The following is a 15,460-nucleotide window of genomic DNA, read 5'->3' as shown; positions in this document are numbered from 1 at the left end:
TGACAGAGACAGGAGTGGTATTCCCAAACAGAGCACTTGGGGTGACGGTTCCCAGATGGCACCGTCCTCACAGATCAGTGAATTTAAAATCAGTGATCAGTGTGAAATGCAAAATAAAGGCACAATTGATGAGTAAACATATCAGTTGCTTGCCAAAAGTCTCAGCCAGTTGAGACTTGTACACAGAGGCAAACCAACTACCTAGACTACACCAATGAATTGGGTCACCAGTTATTTTTTTCACAAGATAAAGGTTGCACCGTTCCCAGAAGTGCTGCAATACCGGGTCAATGCTTGGAGTGAGCAGAGCAAGCCCCTTTTTCATCTCCCAGAGCTAAAAATCGGCTTAATATGTAGTCCTCATATAGAGGACATATCAGATATTAAACTGATAAGAACAGATTTTTTTTTTTTTTTTTATTATGAAAAGGATCTTTACACAATTCAAATGCATACAAACTCATATCTGTAGGTCTGTCTTCTCACAATACATCACCAACAAGAAAACAAAAACAAAAAACTGTTTATAACAGATTTTAGGGATGAGCTCAGTCTGCCTAGCCACTAGGAACCACCTTTAACCCAAGGCCACCCTTCCACCTTTCCAAGGCGGCATGCTTCCCCCACCTCCTGATGTCCATCATCATCCTCCCCTTCAGCTCCATCTCGATTCTCCTCACTACCCACTCCACGCTCACTTCCTTGTTATTGTTCACTAGGTCTTGCCTCGCCCGCCACAGGCCCCTCTTAACCAGGCTCACTATTAGCCATGCGAGGACCATTGGTCTTCCTAGGCCCACTCCTTCTTTCACCCTGCTCCAAGTTAGTCTAAACCCTGGGACCAACTGTACAAGCCAAATATTTGCCCTTGCCCACACCACACTTGCAAAGGAACAGTCCCACATGACATGTCTCATGGTCTCGTTGTGTAAACATCCCCCTCTGGGGCATGCAGGGACTTTAGTCAAACCATGTCGATAAAGCAGATCTCGTACAGGCAGACACCCATGGAGGCACAACCAGTTGAGGTCCTTGAGCCCATTGTCAAGCCCCCGCGGTTGGATCCTCCTCCAAATACCTGCTGGCGTCCCAACCATTGCACGTGCAACCACTCCCTTCCTGGCAACCTTGTAAAGTGCCCTGTGGCTTATTAACACGCCTGTTTCTGAGGCCTCAGGATGGGCCCGCAACCACCTGGCTGCATGATTGTAGTGCCATGGCTGCTGCTCCACCCGGGGAGCTAAATTACTCCAAGATATTACACCCCTAGCTTGGTATGAAAAGTATAGCCGTAGGAAGTGTCCTGACGGATGTGCCACTGGAGCAGATAGCTGGCTATACAAAGAAGAAACAAAAATGCAGTCCAGTTTTAGCGGGAGGTGCGGCACGTCCCTTCCCCCTGCTTCAATTCCAGCCATCATGCGAATCCTCGCAACATACTCATATCGTCCCCCCCAGAGGAACGAGAAGACAAGGCGCATGAGGGGCCTCCTCATGCTGACAGGCATCGGGTATATGTATGCCAAATACAGGAGAGATGGCAGAACATCTACCTTTAGAACAAGCACCTTCCCTATCAAAGTCAGGCTCCTGCTCCTCCAGAGAGCAAGCTTCTTCTGGACTGCCATAAAGCGCCTGTTCCAGTTGGCCGTGGCACTATGGGCTGTCTCAAAGCTGACCCCTAGTACCTTCAGGGGTCCCTCACAGAGCGGCAACCCTCCTGGTACCTCTGTCCTGTCTTTCCAACGCCCAAAGTACTTCACCGACGATTTGGCATGATTTAATTTTGCGCCAGCCGCCCGACCGAAACTCTGGAAAATCTCCAATGATCGGATTAGGCAAGCATCGTCGTCCAGCAGCAGTGTGGTGTCGTCTGCGTACTGAGACAGTTTGACTCGTAGGCCTCCACTGCCAGGTATCAGGAAACCTTTAACACCCGGGTCAGCCCGAATGGCTGCTGCCAGTGGCTCCATGTAAAGGATGTAGAGCAGTGGTGAGAGTGGACACCCCTGTCTGACTCCTGCGTGCAAACTGAAAAACTCCCCCAAATGACCATTAACTGAAATTGTGCTCCCCACAGCTGTGTACAATACCCGTAACCATCCTACAAACCTATCACTGAAGCCTAATCTGCTTAAAACCCTAAACATAAAACCCCAGTGAACCCTGTCAAAGGCTTTTGCCTGGTCGAGACCCACAACCATAAGTGGTAAGTGCCTGTCTTCCACCCATGCGACAGTGTCCCGAATGAGCTGAAGATTCCATCTCACCGAACGCCCCGCCACTCCGCAGGTCTGATCCACATGGACAACATGAGGAAGTGCTTTGCCCAGCCGATCCGCTAAGACCTTTGCCAGGAGCTTGTAATCAACACAAAGCATGGTCAGTGGCCGCCAGTTCCCTAGGTCGGTGTGGTCCCCCTTCTTAAAAAGAAGGGAGATAACTCCTGTGGCCATAGACCCTCCCATCACACCGGTGCCGAGTATTGTGGAAAGGACCTCCAACACTACCGGCCCTAGTATGTCCCAAAACTTGAGATAAAACTCTGCCGGCAGTCCGTCAATACCAGGCACCTTCCGCCTGTTCATTCTTTGGAGGGCCTCCTCAAGTTCTTCAAGGGTCAGCGGGGTGTCCAGAGTCTGTGCTATGTTTAAAGGCACCCGCTGGGTCAACAACTCCAAGAAATTCTCTCCACCATCTACATCTATCTCCTTCTCCAAAAACCTTGTGCGGTAGTAGTCAGTGGCGGCCTGCACCATCTCCCCCTTGTCCGACACAACCCTACCATGCTTGTCCCTAACCCCGGTTACTACCCGTTTTGCCCTGTCGGCCCGTATTGAGCTGAAAAAGGCAGCAGAACACGTTTCAAAACTCTCAATGAATTTTTCACGTGACTGCAACAGGAATGCTCGGGCCTTTTGCTCATAGATATCCCTGAGCTGTGCCTTGAGGGAGTCGCAAGCCTGCTGGTTTAAAGTGCCGCACGAGTTCCCCCTAGCGTATTCAAGTTCGAGAAGTTGCTGGAGCCGAAAACCCTCCCTCTTTGCCCACCTCGCCTTCTTTTTGCTATATTGCACACAAAACAACCTTATTCGCTCCTTGGCAACCTCCCACCACTCAATGGCTCCCGGACACATTGGCCGTAATCCCAACAGACCTCCGAAAAACAGACGAAAATCTTTAATGAATAAATCTTCCTCTAAGATGTTGATGTTAAGGCGCCAGTAACCGGTCCCAAACACTGGTGCACATGAAACCATGTCAAGCAGTACTCCATCATGGTCCGAGAAACACACCGGGAGCAATCTGCCTGCCAATAAGCTCAAAGACCTTGAGAGGAAAATGTAGTCCAAGCGTTTAGCTATGCCCCTTGAGTTCCGCCATGTAGGGCTTAGCACCTGTGGTTTAACCCACCGTAACCCGTCTACTAGGCCGTGCTTGGACATTAAATTGGTGATAAAAATGTCACTAGTATCTCCCCCTATACCTAGCTCAACATTTAAGTCACCCCCTATAATAACCTGCCTAGTAGTGGCAAGATGTGGTTCCATTTGGCCAATCATGTCCTTCCTCTCGGTTGCTGATTGTGGCCCATATACTACAATAACCCTGAATTTGGCTGTTCCCCATGTCACGTCTGTACCCATTATCCTCCCTTGGACAATAACAAAGGATGTCTCTACCAGAATTTCTTTAGTTCCAAATAAAATGCCCACCCCTGTGGAGTGGACCCCCCCTACACTCCAAACTGAGTCCCCTTTGGTCCACTCCTTTGAAAACATTTTGACGTCCCCCATATCCCGTAAATGAACCTCCTGCAAAAGACAAATATCAGCTTGGAGTGTGGCCACAAAATCGAAAACGACCCTCCTTTTCACTTTGTCCCTCATTCCCCTTGTATTTAATGACAGTACCTTAAGAGAACCCATTTCAGGAAAAGTTTGTTCCCCCTACTGGGTGTACGGGGTGTCTTTGTCCATCTGTTCAGCCCAGGAAAGAGGAACCGTGTTTGCCGAGTTTGCCGGGTTTGCCGGTCGACTAGGTCCATCATATACGTCCTCCCCATATGGGGATGACAACATGAGCAAGCCTTGGGGGAGTTCAAAATCCATCCCCAGCCCTTCGGCCATCAAGGCAGCTCCTTCCCCTGTGCACTGTCCCTCCAACTCTTCTGCAGCATTCCCATTTGGGTCCTGTTGTATGTCCTCTCTGGCTCCACTGTCGTCAGTGGCATTCCCCAGCTTCACGGCTTCCTCTCTCCTACTGCCGTCAATCCCCTCCTTTTCATCCACGACATCCGTCTTCTCCCTCTTGGTTTTTTTACTGCATGCCTCCTCTGCACACTCTTCATACTCACACGTCAGTGTTCCAAAAACCTGTGAGACCTTTCGTGCCCCTGGCTTCATCGTGGGGAAGGATGCACCAAGCGTAAGCTCCGGAAACTCCTCCATCTCGCTATGGTCTGCTGCTTGGGCTGCCTCGTCCACTAATGCTGCTCCTTCGTCCTGCAATGCGGCTCCCACTCCTCCCTCTAAGGTATCTGCTCCAGGCCCCATCGGTGCTGGCCCCTCCTTGGTAGGCCGCGATGTCTCGGATTCTGTTTCCTGCACTGTGGTTCTGTTAAGGACTCCCGTTTGTTTTGCAACCTCGGAAAAAGTCCTCCTGCGGCTAGGGCAGCTCCTATAGAGGTGGTCCGCCCCTCCGCATCCGTGGCAAGTTTTCGGTGCCACACATTCCTTGGCCACGTGTCCTGTTTGCCCACAAAACCGGCAGCTTTCCCCCGTGCAGCCTGCTTCTGAGTGGCCAGACCGTCTGCATTTACGACAGAAGGCTGGCTGGCGGTTATAGAACAAATACCCGCGGTCGCCCCCAAGACTAAAAAAGGCAGGGGGGTGTTGGAGGCCATCCGGCCCTGTCGGATCTGGATTCAGCAGAACCTGGAACAGCCGACGTCCGGTCCAAAAACCAAGTGGGTCTTTTATATGGCGGGCTGATGTTGCCACGTCCCCATACTGGCACAGAAAGGAAACTAAAGCTTCATCAGTGACAAAGGGGTTGTACATATGGACTGACACTGTTCTGAAGTTCGGTCTGTCAAGGTTCAGGACTTCGTAGTAGGCAAGAGGGCTCACCTTCGCCTCCTTTCTGCAGATTTCCGATACTCTTCTGTAGATGTCCTCGGTCCTGAAGGTAACGTCAAAAGCTTTTTCCTGCTGGTTCCACTGAATGCACAGAACATCCTGTATCACCAGATTGAGCTGGCCCATGATGACTTGTTTTCCAAAAAAAACTCTCGACAGGACCTGATCTTCTTCTTTGGTAGCTCGAAATCTCAGAGTATACCTCAGCCCGACCTTTGGGATCGGCTGCTCGTTGGGTGATGTGGCCATTCCTCCGTCGTCACGCGCTTCCCTTGCGTTGTCAAAAATGGATTACCATGGTGATCTTAGCCAAAAGGCCGAGAAGCGATGACACATCAATGTTTGCCTCCAGACCCAACGGACTAGCGCATCTCTCAAATGTCGGGGTGCGGCTCATACAAATGGGCGTGGCAGTCGCCTGTTACTTAACATCCCACTCCCCACGCAGCCTGTATTCTTAAAAATCTTTGATTTCCTTCCAATCAAAAGTGTAAGCTCTTGATGAACTCTTGTTGATTCCTTCCAATCAAAAGTGTAAGCTCTTGATGAACTCTTGTTGATTCCTTCCAATCAAAAGTGTAAGCTCTTGATGAACTCTTGTTGATTCCTTCCAATCAAAAGTGTAAGCTCTTGATGAACTCTTGTTGAATTCACTTATAATTCAGAGAGTGATTTCACTTTTAGGCACCTCTGTCTAAAAATGGAACCAACCCCAAACAGCCCTCAAAAATCATTCGTTTTTTTTGCAATCAAAAGTGTAAGCTCCTGCCTAAATCTTGATTTCACTCTAAATTCAGACAGTAATTTGAGACTTGATCCAAAGCTCAACCAGAGACTCCAGGAATAAGTTTACTCAAATGACAGGCTCTTCCATCCTACTCATTTCTTTTTCTTACAAGTACATGAGGCTTAGCCAAATAGCAAAGCCTGGCAAAAAATAAGGTCAACTCATTGTTGTTCCTCTCCACGGAAGTCTTTAGTAAAAGGCGAAAGACTTATGCGTATTGAAGAGAAACCAAAGTCAGTAGCACAATCAGGTGAAAGGCATCCCTATATCCCCTATCCAGGTACTAACCAGGCCCTGCTCTGCTTAGCTTCCGAGATCAGACGAGATCAGGCAGAACCAGAGAGGTATGGCCGTAAGCTGCTTTTTATCTTTTTCCTAATCCTTTAAAACGTGTCAAAGATAATCAGAAGAGTTTCTTTTTCTAAAATTGAAGCAGTTCTTAGCATTGGCAAGAGAGGTTCCTAAAACCTGAAGGTAACTTTACTTTTCTTCACTGGCAATTCTAACATGTTGGGTTAGCACCTGTATTTCAACGGCTAAATTACAAAAAATAGTATGCCAATTGTAAATGTTGATCAACACTAATTTAGCAATCATGAAACGGAATCATTTTGGATAATATTGTCTAATTTCCTTTCATATCCAACGTTAAAACAGGTGTACAATCTGCGGCGCTCGGCGGCTTTCGGAGAGAGAAGTGAAAAAGCTTACGGCACCTGGGATTCCCAGGCGGTCTTCCATCCAGGTACTAACCAGGCCCTGCTCTGCTTAGCTTCCGAGATGAGACGAGATCGGGCGGAACCAGAGAGGTATGGCCGTAAGCTGCTTTTCATCTTTTTCCTAATCCTTTAAAACGTGTCAAAGATAATCAGAAGTTTCTTTTTCTAAAATTGAAGCAGTTCTTAGCATTGGCAAGAGAGGTTCCTAAAACCTGAAGGTAACTTTACTTTTCTTCACTGGCAATTCTAACATGTTGGGTTAGCACCTGTATTTCAACGGCTAAATTACAAAAAATAGTATGCCAATTGTAAATGTTGATCAACACTAATTTAGCAATCATGAAACGGAATCATTTTGGATAATATTGTCTAATTTCCTTTCATATCCAACGTTAAAACAACACTAAACATGCATCTCTTCAACAATGTGATATACTTTTTGTAATTTGTAGGTGTACAATCTGCGGCGCTCGGCGGCTTTCGGAGAGAGAAGTGAAAAAGCTTACCGCACCTGGGATTCCCAGGCGGTCTTCCATCCAGGTACTAACCAGGCCCTGCTCTGCTTAGCTTCCGAGATCAGACGAGATCGGGCGGAACCAGAGAGGTATGGCCGTAAGCTGCTTTTCATCTTTTTCCTAATCCTTTAAAGCGTGTCAAAGATAATCAGAAGTTTCTTTTTCTAAAATTGAAGCAGTTCTTAGCATTGGCAAGAGAGGTTCCTAAAGCCTGAAGGTAACTTTACTTTTCTTCACTGGCAATTCTAACATGTTGGGTTAGCACCTGTATTTCAACGGCTAAATTACAAACAATAGTATGCCAATCGTAAATGTTGATCAACACTAATTTAGCAATCATGAAACGGAATCATTTTGGATAATATTGTCTAATTTCCTTTCATATCCAACGTTAAAACAACACTAAACATGCATCTCTTCAACAATGTGATATTCTTTTTGTAATTTGTAGGTGTACAATCTGCGGTGCTGGGCGGCTTTCGGAGAGAGAAGTGAAAAAGCTTACGGCACCTGGGATTCCCAGGCGGTCTTCCATCCAGGTACTAACCAGGCCCTGCTCTGCTTAGCTTCCGAGATCAGACGAGATCGGGCGGAACCAGAGAGGTATGGCCGTAAGCTGCTTTTTATCTTTTTCCTAATCCTTTATAATGCGTCAATGAATTATGACACGCCTGCCGTTGGCATCTTTGTGTGGGTTAAATAAGGGTATGCAAAGAAGGCTGTGACATCCCATGCCGAAAATTGGATGGACTAGAGAAGACCCGCCCAGGGGTCCCAGCCAATCGGTGAATGGCCATTGCAGTCCCCGCCACCTCAAATGGCCTGACGATAGTATGGACGTAAGCCACCTTTCATCTTCTTCCTATTGCATCTCTTCTACAATGTGAATTTTTTTTTACAATTGTGCAGGTGTACAATTTACGGCGCTGGGCGGCTTTCAGAGAGAGAAGTGAAAAAGCTTACGGCACCTGGGATTCCCAGGCGGTCTTCCATCCAGGTACTAACCAGGCCCTGCTCTGCTTAGCTTCCGAGATCAGACGAGATCGGGCGGAACCAGAGAGGTATGGCCGTAAGCTGCTTTTCATCTTTTTCCTAATCCTTTAAAACGTGTCAAAGATAATCAGAAGTTTCTTTTTCTAAAATTGAAGCAGTTCTTAGCATTGGCAAGAGAGGTTCCTAAAGCCTGAAGGTAACTTTACTTTTCTTCACTGGCAATTCTAACATGTTGGGTTAGCACCTGTATTTCAACGGCTAAATTACAAACGATAGTATGCCAATCGTAAATGTTGATCAACACTAATTTAGCAATCATGAAACGGAATCATTTTGGATAATATTGTCTAATTTCCTTTCATATCCAACGTTAAAACAACACTAAACATGCATCTCTTCAACAATGTGATATTCTTTTTGTAATTTGTAGGTGTACAATCTGCGGCGCTCGGCGGCTTTCGGAGAGAGAAGTGAAAAAGCTTACGGCACCTGGGATTCCCAGGCGGTCTTCCATCCAGGTACTAACCAGGCCCTGCTCTGCTTAGCTTCCGAGATCAGACGAGATCGGGCGGAACCAGAGAGGTATGGCCGTAAGCTGCTTTTTATCTTTTTCCTAATCCTTTATAATGCGTCAATGAATTATGACACGCCTGCCGTTGGCATCTTTGTGTGGGTTAAATAAGGGTATGCAAAGAAGGCTGTGACATCCCATGCCGAAAATTGGATGGACTAGAGAAGACCCGCCCAGGGGTCCCAGCCAATCGGTGAATGGCCATTGCAGTCCCCGCCACCTCAAATGGCCTGACGATAGTATGGACGTAAGCCACCTTTCATCTTCTTCCTATTGCATCTCTTCTACAATGTGAATTTTTTTTTACAATTGTGCAGGTGTACAATTTACGGCGCTGGGCGGCTTTCAGAGAGAGAAGTGAAAAAGCTTACGGCACCTGGGATTCCCAGGCGGTCTTCCATCCAGGTACTAACCAGGCCCTGCTCTGCTTAGCTTCCGAGATCAGACGAGATCGGGCGGAACCAGAGAGGTATGGCCGTAAGCTGCTTTTCATCTTTTTCCTAATCCTTTAAAACGTGTCAAAGATAATCAGAAGTTTCTTTTTCTAAAATTGAAGCAGTTCTTAGCATTGGCAAGAGAGGTTCCTAAAGCCTGAAGGTAACTTTACTTTTCTTCACTGGCAATTCTAACATGTTGGGTTAGCACCTGTATTTCAACGGCTAAATTACAAACAATAGTATGCCAATCGTAAATGTTGATCAACACTAATTTAGCAATCATGAAACGGAATGATTTTGGATAATATTGTCTAATTTCCTTTCATATCCAACGTTAAAACAACACTAAACATGCATCTCTTCAACAATGTGATATTCTTTTTGTAATTTGTAGGTGTACAATCTGCGGCGCTGGGCGGCTTTCGGAGAGAGAAGTGAAAAAGCTTACGGCACCTGGGATTCCCAGGCGGTCTTCCATCCAGGTACTAACCAGGCCCTGCTCTGCTTAGCTTCCGAGATCAGATGAGATCGGGCGGAACCAGAGAGGTATGGCCGTAAGCTGCTTTTTATCTTTTTCCTAATCCTTTATAATGCGTCAATGAATTATGACACGCCTGCCGTTGGCATCTTTGTGTGGGTTAAATAAGGGTATGCAAAGAAGGCTGTGACATCCCATGCCGAAAATTGGATGGACTAGAGAAGACCCGCCCAGGGGTCCCAGCCAATCGGTGAATGGCCATTGCAGTCCCCGCCACCTCAAATGGCCTGACGATGGTATGGACGTAAGCCACCTTTCATCTTCTTCCTATTGCATCTCTTCTACAATGTGACATTTTTTTTACAATTGTGTAGGTGTACAATCTACGGCGCTGGGCGGCTTTCAGAGAGAGAAGTGAAAAAGCTTACGGCACCTGGGATTCCAGGCGGTCTTCCTTCCAGGTACTAACCAGGCCCTGCTCTGCTTAGCTTCCGAGATCAGACGAGATCGGGCGGAACCAGAGAGGTATGGCCGTAAGCTGCTTTTTATCTTTTTCCTAATCCTTTATAATGCGTCAATGAATTATGACACGCCTGCCGTTGGCATCTTTGTGTGGGTTAAATAAGGGTATGCAAAGAAGGCTGTGACATCCCATGCCGAAAATTGGATGGACTAGAGAAGACCCGCCCAGGGGTCCCAGCCAATCGGTGAATGGCCATTGCAGTCCCCGCCACCTCAAATGGCCTGACGATAGTATGGACGTAAGCCACCTTTCATCTTCTTCCTATTGCATCTCTTCTACAATGTGAATTTTTTTTTACAATTGTGCAGGTGTACAATTTACGGCGCTGGGCGGCTTTCAGAGAGAGAAGTGAAAAAGCTTACGGCACCTGGGATTCCCAGGCGGTCTTCCATCCAGGTACTAACCAGGCCCTGCTCTGCTTAGCTTCCGAGATCAGACGAGATCGGGCGGAACCAGAGAGGTATGGCCGTAAGCTGCTTTTTATCTTTTTCCTAATCCTTTATAATGCGTCAATGAATTATGACACGCCTGCCGTTGGCATCTTTGTGTGGGTTAAATAAGGGTATGCAAAGAAGGCTGTGACATCCCATGCCGAAAATTGGATGGACTAGAGAAGACCCGCCCAGGGGTCCCAGCCAATCGGTGAATGGCCATTGCAGTCCCCGCCACCTCAAATGGCCTGACGATGGTATGGACGTAAGCCACCTTTCATCTTCTTCCTATTGCATCTCTTCTACAATGTGAATTTTTTTTTACAATTGTGCAGGTGTACAATTTACGGCGCTGGGCGGCTTTCAGAGAGAGAAGTGAAAAAGCTTACGGCACCTGGGATTCCCAGGCGGTCTTCCATCCAGGTACTAACCAGGCCCTGCTCTGCTTAGCTTCCGAGATCAGACGAGATCGGGCGGAACCAGAGAGGTATGGCCGTAAGCTGCTTTTCATCTTTTTCCTAATCCTTTAAAACGTGTCAAAGATAATCAGAAGTTTCTTTTTCTAAAATTGAAGCAGTTCTTAGCATTGGCAAGAGAGGTTCCTAAAGCCTGAAGGTAACTTTACTTTTCTTCACTGGCAATTCTAACATGTTGGGTTAGCACCTGTATTTCAACGGCTAAATTACAAACAATAGTATGCCAATCGTAAATGTTGATCAACACTAATTTAGCAATCATGAAACGGAATCATTTTGGATAATATTGTCTAATTTCCTTTCATATCCAACGTTAAAACAACACTAAACATGCATCTCTTCAACAATGTGATATTCTTTTTGTAATTTGTAGGTGTACAATCTGCGGTGCTGGGCGGCTTTCGGAGAGAGAAGTGAAAAAGCTTACGGCACCTGGGATTCCCAGGCGGTCTTCCATCCAGGTACTAACCAGGCCCTGCTCTGCTTAGCTTCCGAGATCAGACGAGATCGGGCGGAACCAGAGAGGTATGGCCGTAAGCTGCTTTTTATCTTTTTCCTAATCCTTTATAATGCGTCAATGAATTATGACACGCCTGCCGTTGGCATCTTTGTGTGGGTTAAATAAGGGTATGCAAAGAAGGCTGTGACATCCCATGCCGAAAATTGGATGGACTAGAGAAGACCCGCCCAGGGGTCCCAGCCAATCGGTGAATGGCCATTGCAGTCCCCGCCACCTCAAATGGCCTGACGATAGTATGGACGTAAGCCACCTTTCATCTTCTTCCTATTGCATCTCTTCTACAATGTGAATTTTTTTTTACAATTGTGCAGGTGTACAATTTACGGCGCTGGGCGGCTTTCAGAGAGAGAAGTGAAAAAGCTTACGGCACCTGGGATTCCCAGGCGGTCTTCCATCCAGGTACTAACCAGGCCCTGCTCTGCTTAGCTTCCGAGATCAGACGAGATCGGGCGGAACCAGAGAGGTATGGCCGTAAGCTGCTTTTCATCTTTTTCCTAATCCTTTAAAACGTGTCAAAGATAATCAGAAGTTTCTTTTTCTAAAATTGAAGCAGTTCTTAGCATTGGCAAGAGAGGTTCCTAAAGCCTGAAGGTAACTTTACTTTTCTTCACTGGCAATTCTAACATGTTGGGTTAGCACCTGTATTTCAACGGCTAAATTACAAACGATAGTATGCCAATCGTAAATGTTGATCAACACTAATTTAGCAATCATGAAACGGAATCATTTTGGATAATATTGTCTAATTTCCTTTCATATCCAACGTTAAAACAACACTAAACATGCATCTCTTCAACAATGTGATATTCTTTTTGTAATTTGTAGGTGTACAATCTGCGGCGCTCGGCGGCTTTCGGAGAGAGAAGTGAAAAAGCTTACGGCACCTGGGATTCCCAGGCGGTCTTCCATCCAGGTACTAACCAGGCCCTGCTCTGCTTAGCTTCCGAGATCAGACGAGATCGGGCGGAACCAGAGAGGTATGGCCGTAAGCTGCTTTTTATCTTTTTCCTAATCCTTTATAATGCGTCAATGAATTATGACACGCCTGCCGTTGGCATCTTTGTGTGGGTTAAATAAGGGTATGCAAAGAAGGCTGTGACATCCCATGCCGAAAATTGGATGGACTAGAGAAGACCCGCCCAGGGGTCCCAGCCAATCGGTGAATGGCCATTGCAGTCCCCGCCACCTCAAATGGCCTGACGATAGTATGGACGTAAGCCACCTTTCATCTTCTTCCTATTGCATCTCTTCTACAATGTGAATTTTTTTTTACAATTGTGCAGGTGTACAATTTACGGCGCTGGGCGGCTTTCAGAGAGAGAAGTGAAAAAGCTTACGGCACCTGGGATTCCCAGGCGGTCTTCCATCCAGGTACTAACCAGGCCCTGCTCTGCTTAGCTTCCGAGATCAGACGAGATCGGGCGGAACCAGAGAGGTATGGCCGTAAGCTGCTTTTCATCTTTTTCCTAATCCTTTAAAACGTGTCAAAGATAATCAGAAGTTTCTTTTTCTAAAATTGAAGCAGTTCTTAGCATTGGCAAGAGAGGTTCCTAAAGCCTGAAGGTAACTTTACTTTTCTTCACTGGCAATTCTAACATGTTGGGTTAGCACCTGTATTTCAACGGCTAAATTACAAACAATAGTATGCCAATCGTAAATGTTGATCAACACTAATTTAGCAATCATGAAACGGAATCATTTTGGATAATATTGTCTAATTTCCTTTCATATCCAACGTTAAAACAACACTAAACATGCATCTCTTCAACAATGTGATATTCTTTTTGTAATTTGTAGGTGTACAATCTGCGGTGCTGGGCGGCTTTCGGAGAGAGAAGTGAAAAAGCTTACGGCACCTGGGATTCCCAGGCGGTCTTCCATCCAGGTACTAACCAGGCCCTGCTCTGCTTAGCTTCCGAGATCAGACGAGATCGGGCGGAACCAGAGAGGTATGGCCGTAAGCTGCTTTTTATCTTTTTCCTAATCCTTTATAATGCGTCAATGAATTATGACACGCCTGCCGTTGGCATCTTTGTGTGGGTTAAATAAGGGTATGCAAAGAAGGCTGTGACATCCCATGCCGAAAATTGGATGGACTAGAGAAGACCCGCCCAGGGGTCCCAGCCAATCGGTGAATGGCCATTGCAGTCCCCGCCACCTCAAATGGCCTGACGATAGTATGGACGTAAGCCACCTTTCATCTTCTTCCTATTGCATCTCTTCTACAATGTGAATTTTTTTTTACAATTGTGCAGGTGTACAATTTACGGCGCTGGGCGGCTTTCAGAGAGAGAAGTGAAAAAGCTTACGGCACCTGGGATTCCCAGGCGGTCTTCCATCCAGGTACTAACCAGGCCCTGCTCTGCTTAGCTTCCGAGATCAGACGAGATCGGGCGGAACCAGAGAGGTATGGCCGTAAGCTGCTTTTTATCTTTTTCCTAATCCTTTATAATGCGTCAATGAATTATGACACGCCTGCCGTTGGCATCTTTGTGTGGGTTAAATAAGGGTATGCAAAGAAGGCTGTGACATCCCATGCCGAAAATTGGATGGACTAGAGAAGACCCGCCCAGGGGTCCCAGCCAATCGGTGAATGGCCATTGCAGTCCCCGCCACCTCAAATGGCCTGACGATGGTATGGACGTAAGCCACCTTTCATCTTCTTCCTATTGCATCTCTTCTACAATGTGAATTTTTTTTTACAATTGTGCAGGTGTACAATTTACGGCGCTGGGCGGCTTTCAGAGAGAGAAGTGAAAAAGCTTACGGCACCTGGGATTCCCAGGCGGTCTTCCATCCAGGTACTAACCAGGCCCTGCTCTGCTTAGCTTCCGAGATCAGACGAGATCGGGCGGAACCAGAGAGGTATGGCCGTAAGCTGCTTTTCATCTTTTTCCTAATCCTTTAAAACGTGTCAAAGATAATCAGAAGTTTCTTTTTCTAAAATTGAAGCAGTTCTTAGCATTGGCAAGAGAGGTTCCTAAAGCCTGAAGGTAACTTTACTTTTCTTCACTGGCAATTCTAACATGTTGGGTTAGCACCTGTATTTCAACGGCTAAATTACAAACAATAGTATGCCAATCGTAAATGTTGATCAACACTAATTTAGCAATCATGAAACGGAATCATTTTGGATAATATTGTCTAATTTCCTTTCATATCCAACGTTAAAACAACACTAAACATGCATCTCTTCAACAATGTGATATTCTTTTTGTAATTTGTAGGTGTACAATCTGCGGTGCTGGGCGGCTTTCGGAGAGAGAAGTGAAAAAGCTTACGGCACCTGGGATTCCCAGGCGGTCTTCCATCCAGGTACTAACCAGGCCCTGCTCTGCTTAGCTTCCGAGATCAGACGAGATCGGGCGGAACCAGAGAGGTATGGCCGTAAGCTGCTTTTTATCTTTTTCCTAATCCTTTATAATGCGTCAATGAATTATGACACGCCTGCCGTTGGCATCTTTGTGTGGGTTAAATAAGCGTATGCAAAGAAGGCTGTGACATCCCATGCCGAAAATTGGATGGACTAGAGAAGACCCGCCCAGGGGTCCCAGCCAATCGGTGAATGGCCATTGCAGTCCCCGCCACCTCAAATGGCCTGACGATAGTATGGACGTAAGCCACCTTTCATCTTCTTCCTATTGCATCTCTTCTACAATGTGAATTTTTTTTTACAATTGTGCAGGTGTACAATTTACGGCGCTGGGCGGCTTTCAGAGAGAGAAGTGAAAAAGCTTACGGCACCTGGGATTCCCAGGCGGTCTTCCATCCAGGTACTAACCAGGCCCTGCTCTGCTTAGCTTCCGAGATCAGACTAGATCGGGCGGAACCAGAGAGGTATGGCCGTAAGCTGCTTTTCATCTTTTTCC

At 46.6% G+C, this 15,460-nt stretch overlaps 21 non-coding genes across 21 annotated transcripts; all 21 read right to left on the bottom strand.

Annotated features, from left to right (window-relative positions):
• Window positions 1–249: 249 nt before the first annotated feature.
• Window positions 250–433, bottom strand: LOC119202624 (U2 spliceosomal RNA). The gene has a single exon (XR_005116038.2). It is a non-coding gene; the product is annotated as a U2 spliceosomal RNA (small nuclear RNA).
• Window positions 434–6,048: 5,615 nt separating this feature from the next.
• LOC134119366 (U5 spliceosomal RNA) lies at window positions 6,049–6,165 on the bottom strand. The gene has a single exon (XR_009950919.1). It is a non-coding gene; the product is annotated as a U5 spliceosomal RNA (small nuclear RNA).
• A 467-nt stretch (window positions 6,166–6,632) lies between these two features.
• Window positions 6,633–6,751, bottom strand: LOC134119143 (5S ribosomal RNA). The gene has a single exon (XR_009950705.1). It is a non-coding gene; the product is annotated as a 5S ribosomal RNA (ribosomal RNA).
• Window positions 6,752–7,146: 395 nt separating this feature from the next.
• LOC134119049 (5S ribosomal RNA) lies at window positions 7,147–7,265 on the bottom strand. The gene has a single exon (XR_009950610.1). It is a non-coding gene; the product is annotated as a 5S ribosomal RNA (ribosomal RNA).
• Window positions 7,266–7,660: 395 nt separating this feature from the next.
• Window positions 7,661–7,779, bottom strand: LOC134118635 (5S ribosomal RNA). The gene has a single exon (XR_009950195.1). It is a non-coding gene; the product is annotated as a 5S ribosomal RNA (ribosomal RNA).
• Window positions 7,780–8,118: 339 nt separating this feature from the next.
• Window positions 8,119–8,237, bottom strand: LOC134118624 (5S ribosomal RNA). Its single transcript, XR_009950184.1, has one exon. It is a non-coding gene; the product is annotated as a 5S ribosomal RNA (ribosomal RNA).
• Window positions 8,238–8,632: 395 nt separating this feature from the next.
• LOC134118613 (5S ribosomal RNA) lies at window positions 8,633–8,751 on the bottom strand. Its single transcript, XR_009950173.1, has one exon. It is a non-coding gene; the product is annotated as a 5S ribosomal RNA (ribosomal RNA).
• A 339-nt stretch (window positions 8,752–9,090) lies between these two features.
• LOC134118602 (5S ribosomal RNA) lies at window positions 9,091–9,209 on the bottom strand. Its single transcript, XR_009950162.1, has one exon. It is a non-coding gene; the product is annotated as a 5S ribosomal RNA (ribosomal RNA).
• A 395-nt stretch (window positions 9,210–9,604) lies between these two features.
• On the bottom strand, window positions 9,605–9,723 carry LOC134117476 (5S ribosomal RNA). The gene has a single exon (XR_009949032.1). It is a non-coding gene; the product is annotated as a 5S ribosomal RNA (ribosomal RNA).
• Window positions 9,724–10,062: 339 nt separating this feature from the next.
• On the bottom strand, window positions 10,063–10,180 carry LOC134119201 (5S ribosomal RNA). The gene has a single exon (XR_009950763.1). It is a non-coding gene; the product is annotated as a 5S ribosomal RNA (ribosomal RNA).
• Window positions 10,181–10,519: 339 nt separating this feature from the next.
• LOC134118591 (5S ribosomal RNA) lies at window positions 10,520–10,638 on the bottom strand. Its single transcript, XR_009950151.1, has one exon. It is a non-coding gene; the product is annotated as a 5S ribosomal RNA (ribosomal RNA).
• Window positions 10,639–10,977: 339 nt separating this feature from the next.
• Window positions 10,978–11,096, bottom strand: LOC134118580 (5S ribosomal RNA). The gene has a single exon (XR_009950140.1). It is a non-coding gene; the product is annotated as a 5S ribosomal RNA (ribosomal RNA).
• Window positions 11,097–11,491: 395 nt separating this feature from the next.
• Window positions 11,492–11,610, bottom strand: LOC134118568 (5S ribosomal RNA). The gene has a single exon (XR_009950128.1). It is a non-coding gene; the product is annotated as a 5S ribosomal RNA (ribosomal RNA).
• Window positions 11,611–11,949: 339 nt separating this feature from the next.
• On the bottom strand, window positions 11,950–12,068 carry LOC134118557 (5S ribosomal RNA). The gene has a single exon (XR_009950117.1). It is a non-coding gene; the product is annotated as a 5S ribosomal RNA (ribosomal RNA).
• Window positions 12,069–12,463: 395 nt separating this feature from the next.
• LOC134118546 (5S ribosomal RNA) lies at window positions 12,464–12,582 on the bottom strand. Its single transcript, XR_009950106.1, has one exon. It is a non-coding gene; the product is annotated as a 5S ribosomal RNA (ribosomal RNA).
• A 339-nt stretch (window positions 12,583–12,921) lies between these two features.
• Window positions 12,922–13,040, bottom strand: LOC134118535 (5S ribosomal RNA). The gene has a single exon (XR_009950094.1). It is a non-coding gene; the product is annotated as a 5S ribosomal RNA (ribosomal RNA).
• A 395-nt stretch (window positions 13,041–13,435) lies between these two features.
• LOC134118524 (5S ribosomal RNA) lies at window positions 13,436–13,554 on the bottom strand. Its single transcript, XR_009950083.1, has one exon. It is a non-coding gene; the product is annotated as a 5S ribosomal RNA (ribosomal RNA).
• A 339-nt stretch (window positions 13,555–13,893) lies between these two features.
• LOC134118512 (5S ribosomal RNA) lies at window positions 13,894–14,012 on the bottom strand. The gene has a single exon (XR_009950070.1). It is a non-coding gene; the product is annotated as a 5S ribosomal RNA (ribosomal RNA).
• Window positions 14,013–14,351: 339 nt separating this feature from the next.
• Window positions 14,352–14,470, bottom strand: LOC134118501 (5S ribosomal RNA). The gene has a single exon (XR_009950059.1). It is a non-coding gene; the product is annotated as a 5S ribosomal RNA (ribosomal RNA).
• Window positions 14,471–14,865: 395 nt separating this feature from the next.
• LOC134118490 (5S ribosomal RNA) lies at window positions 14,866–14,984 on the bottom strand. The gene has a single exon (XR_009950048.1). It is a non-coding gene; the product is annotated as a 5S ribosomal RNA (ribosomal RNA).
• A 339-nt stretch (window positions 14,985–15,323) lies between these two features.
• On the bottom strand, window positions 15,324–15,442 carry LOC134119051 (5S ribosomal RNA). The gene has a single exon (XR_009950612.1). It is a non-coding gene; the product is annotated as a 5S ribosomal RNA (ribosomal RNA).
• Window positions 15,443–15,460: the final 18 nt, after the last annotated feature.

Source organism: Pungitius pungitius, unplaced genomic scaffold, assembly GCF_949316345.1.
Source record: "Pungitius pungitius unplaced genomic scaffold, fPunPun2.1 scaffold_24, whole genome shotgun sequence".
Taxonomy (NCBI): domain Eukaryota; kingdom Metazoa; phylum Chordata; class Actinopteri; order Perciformes; family Gasterosteidae; genus Pungitius; species Pungitius pungitius.
Note: the sequence above shows the minus strand (reverse complement) of the source record. Positions and strands in the feature narration are given on the sequence as shown.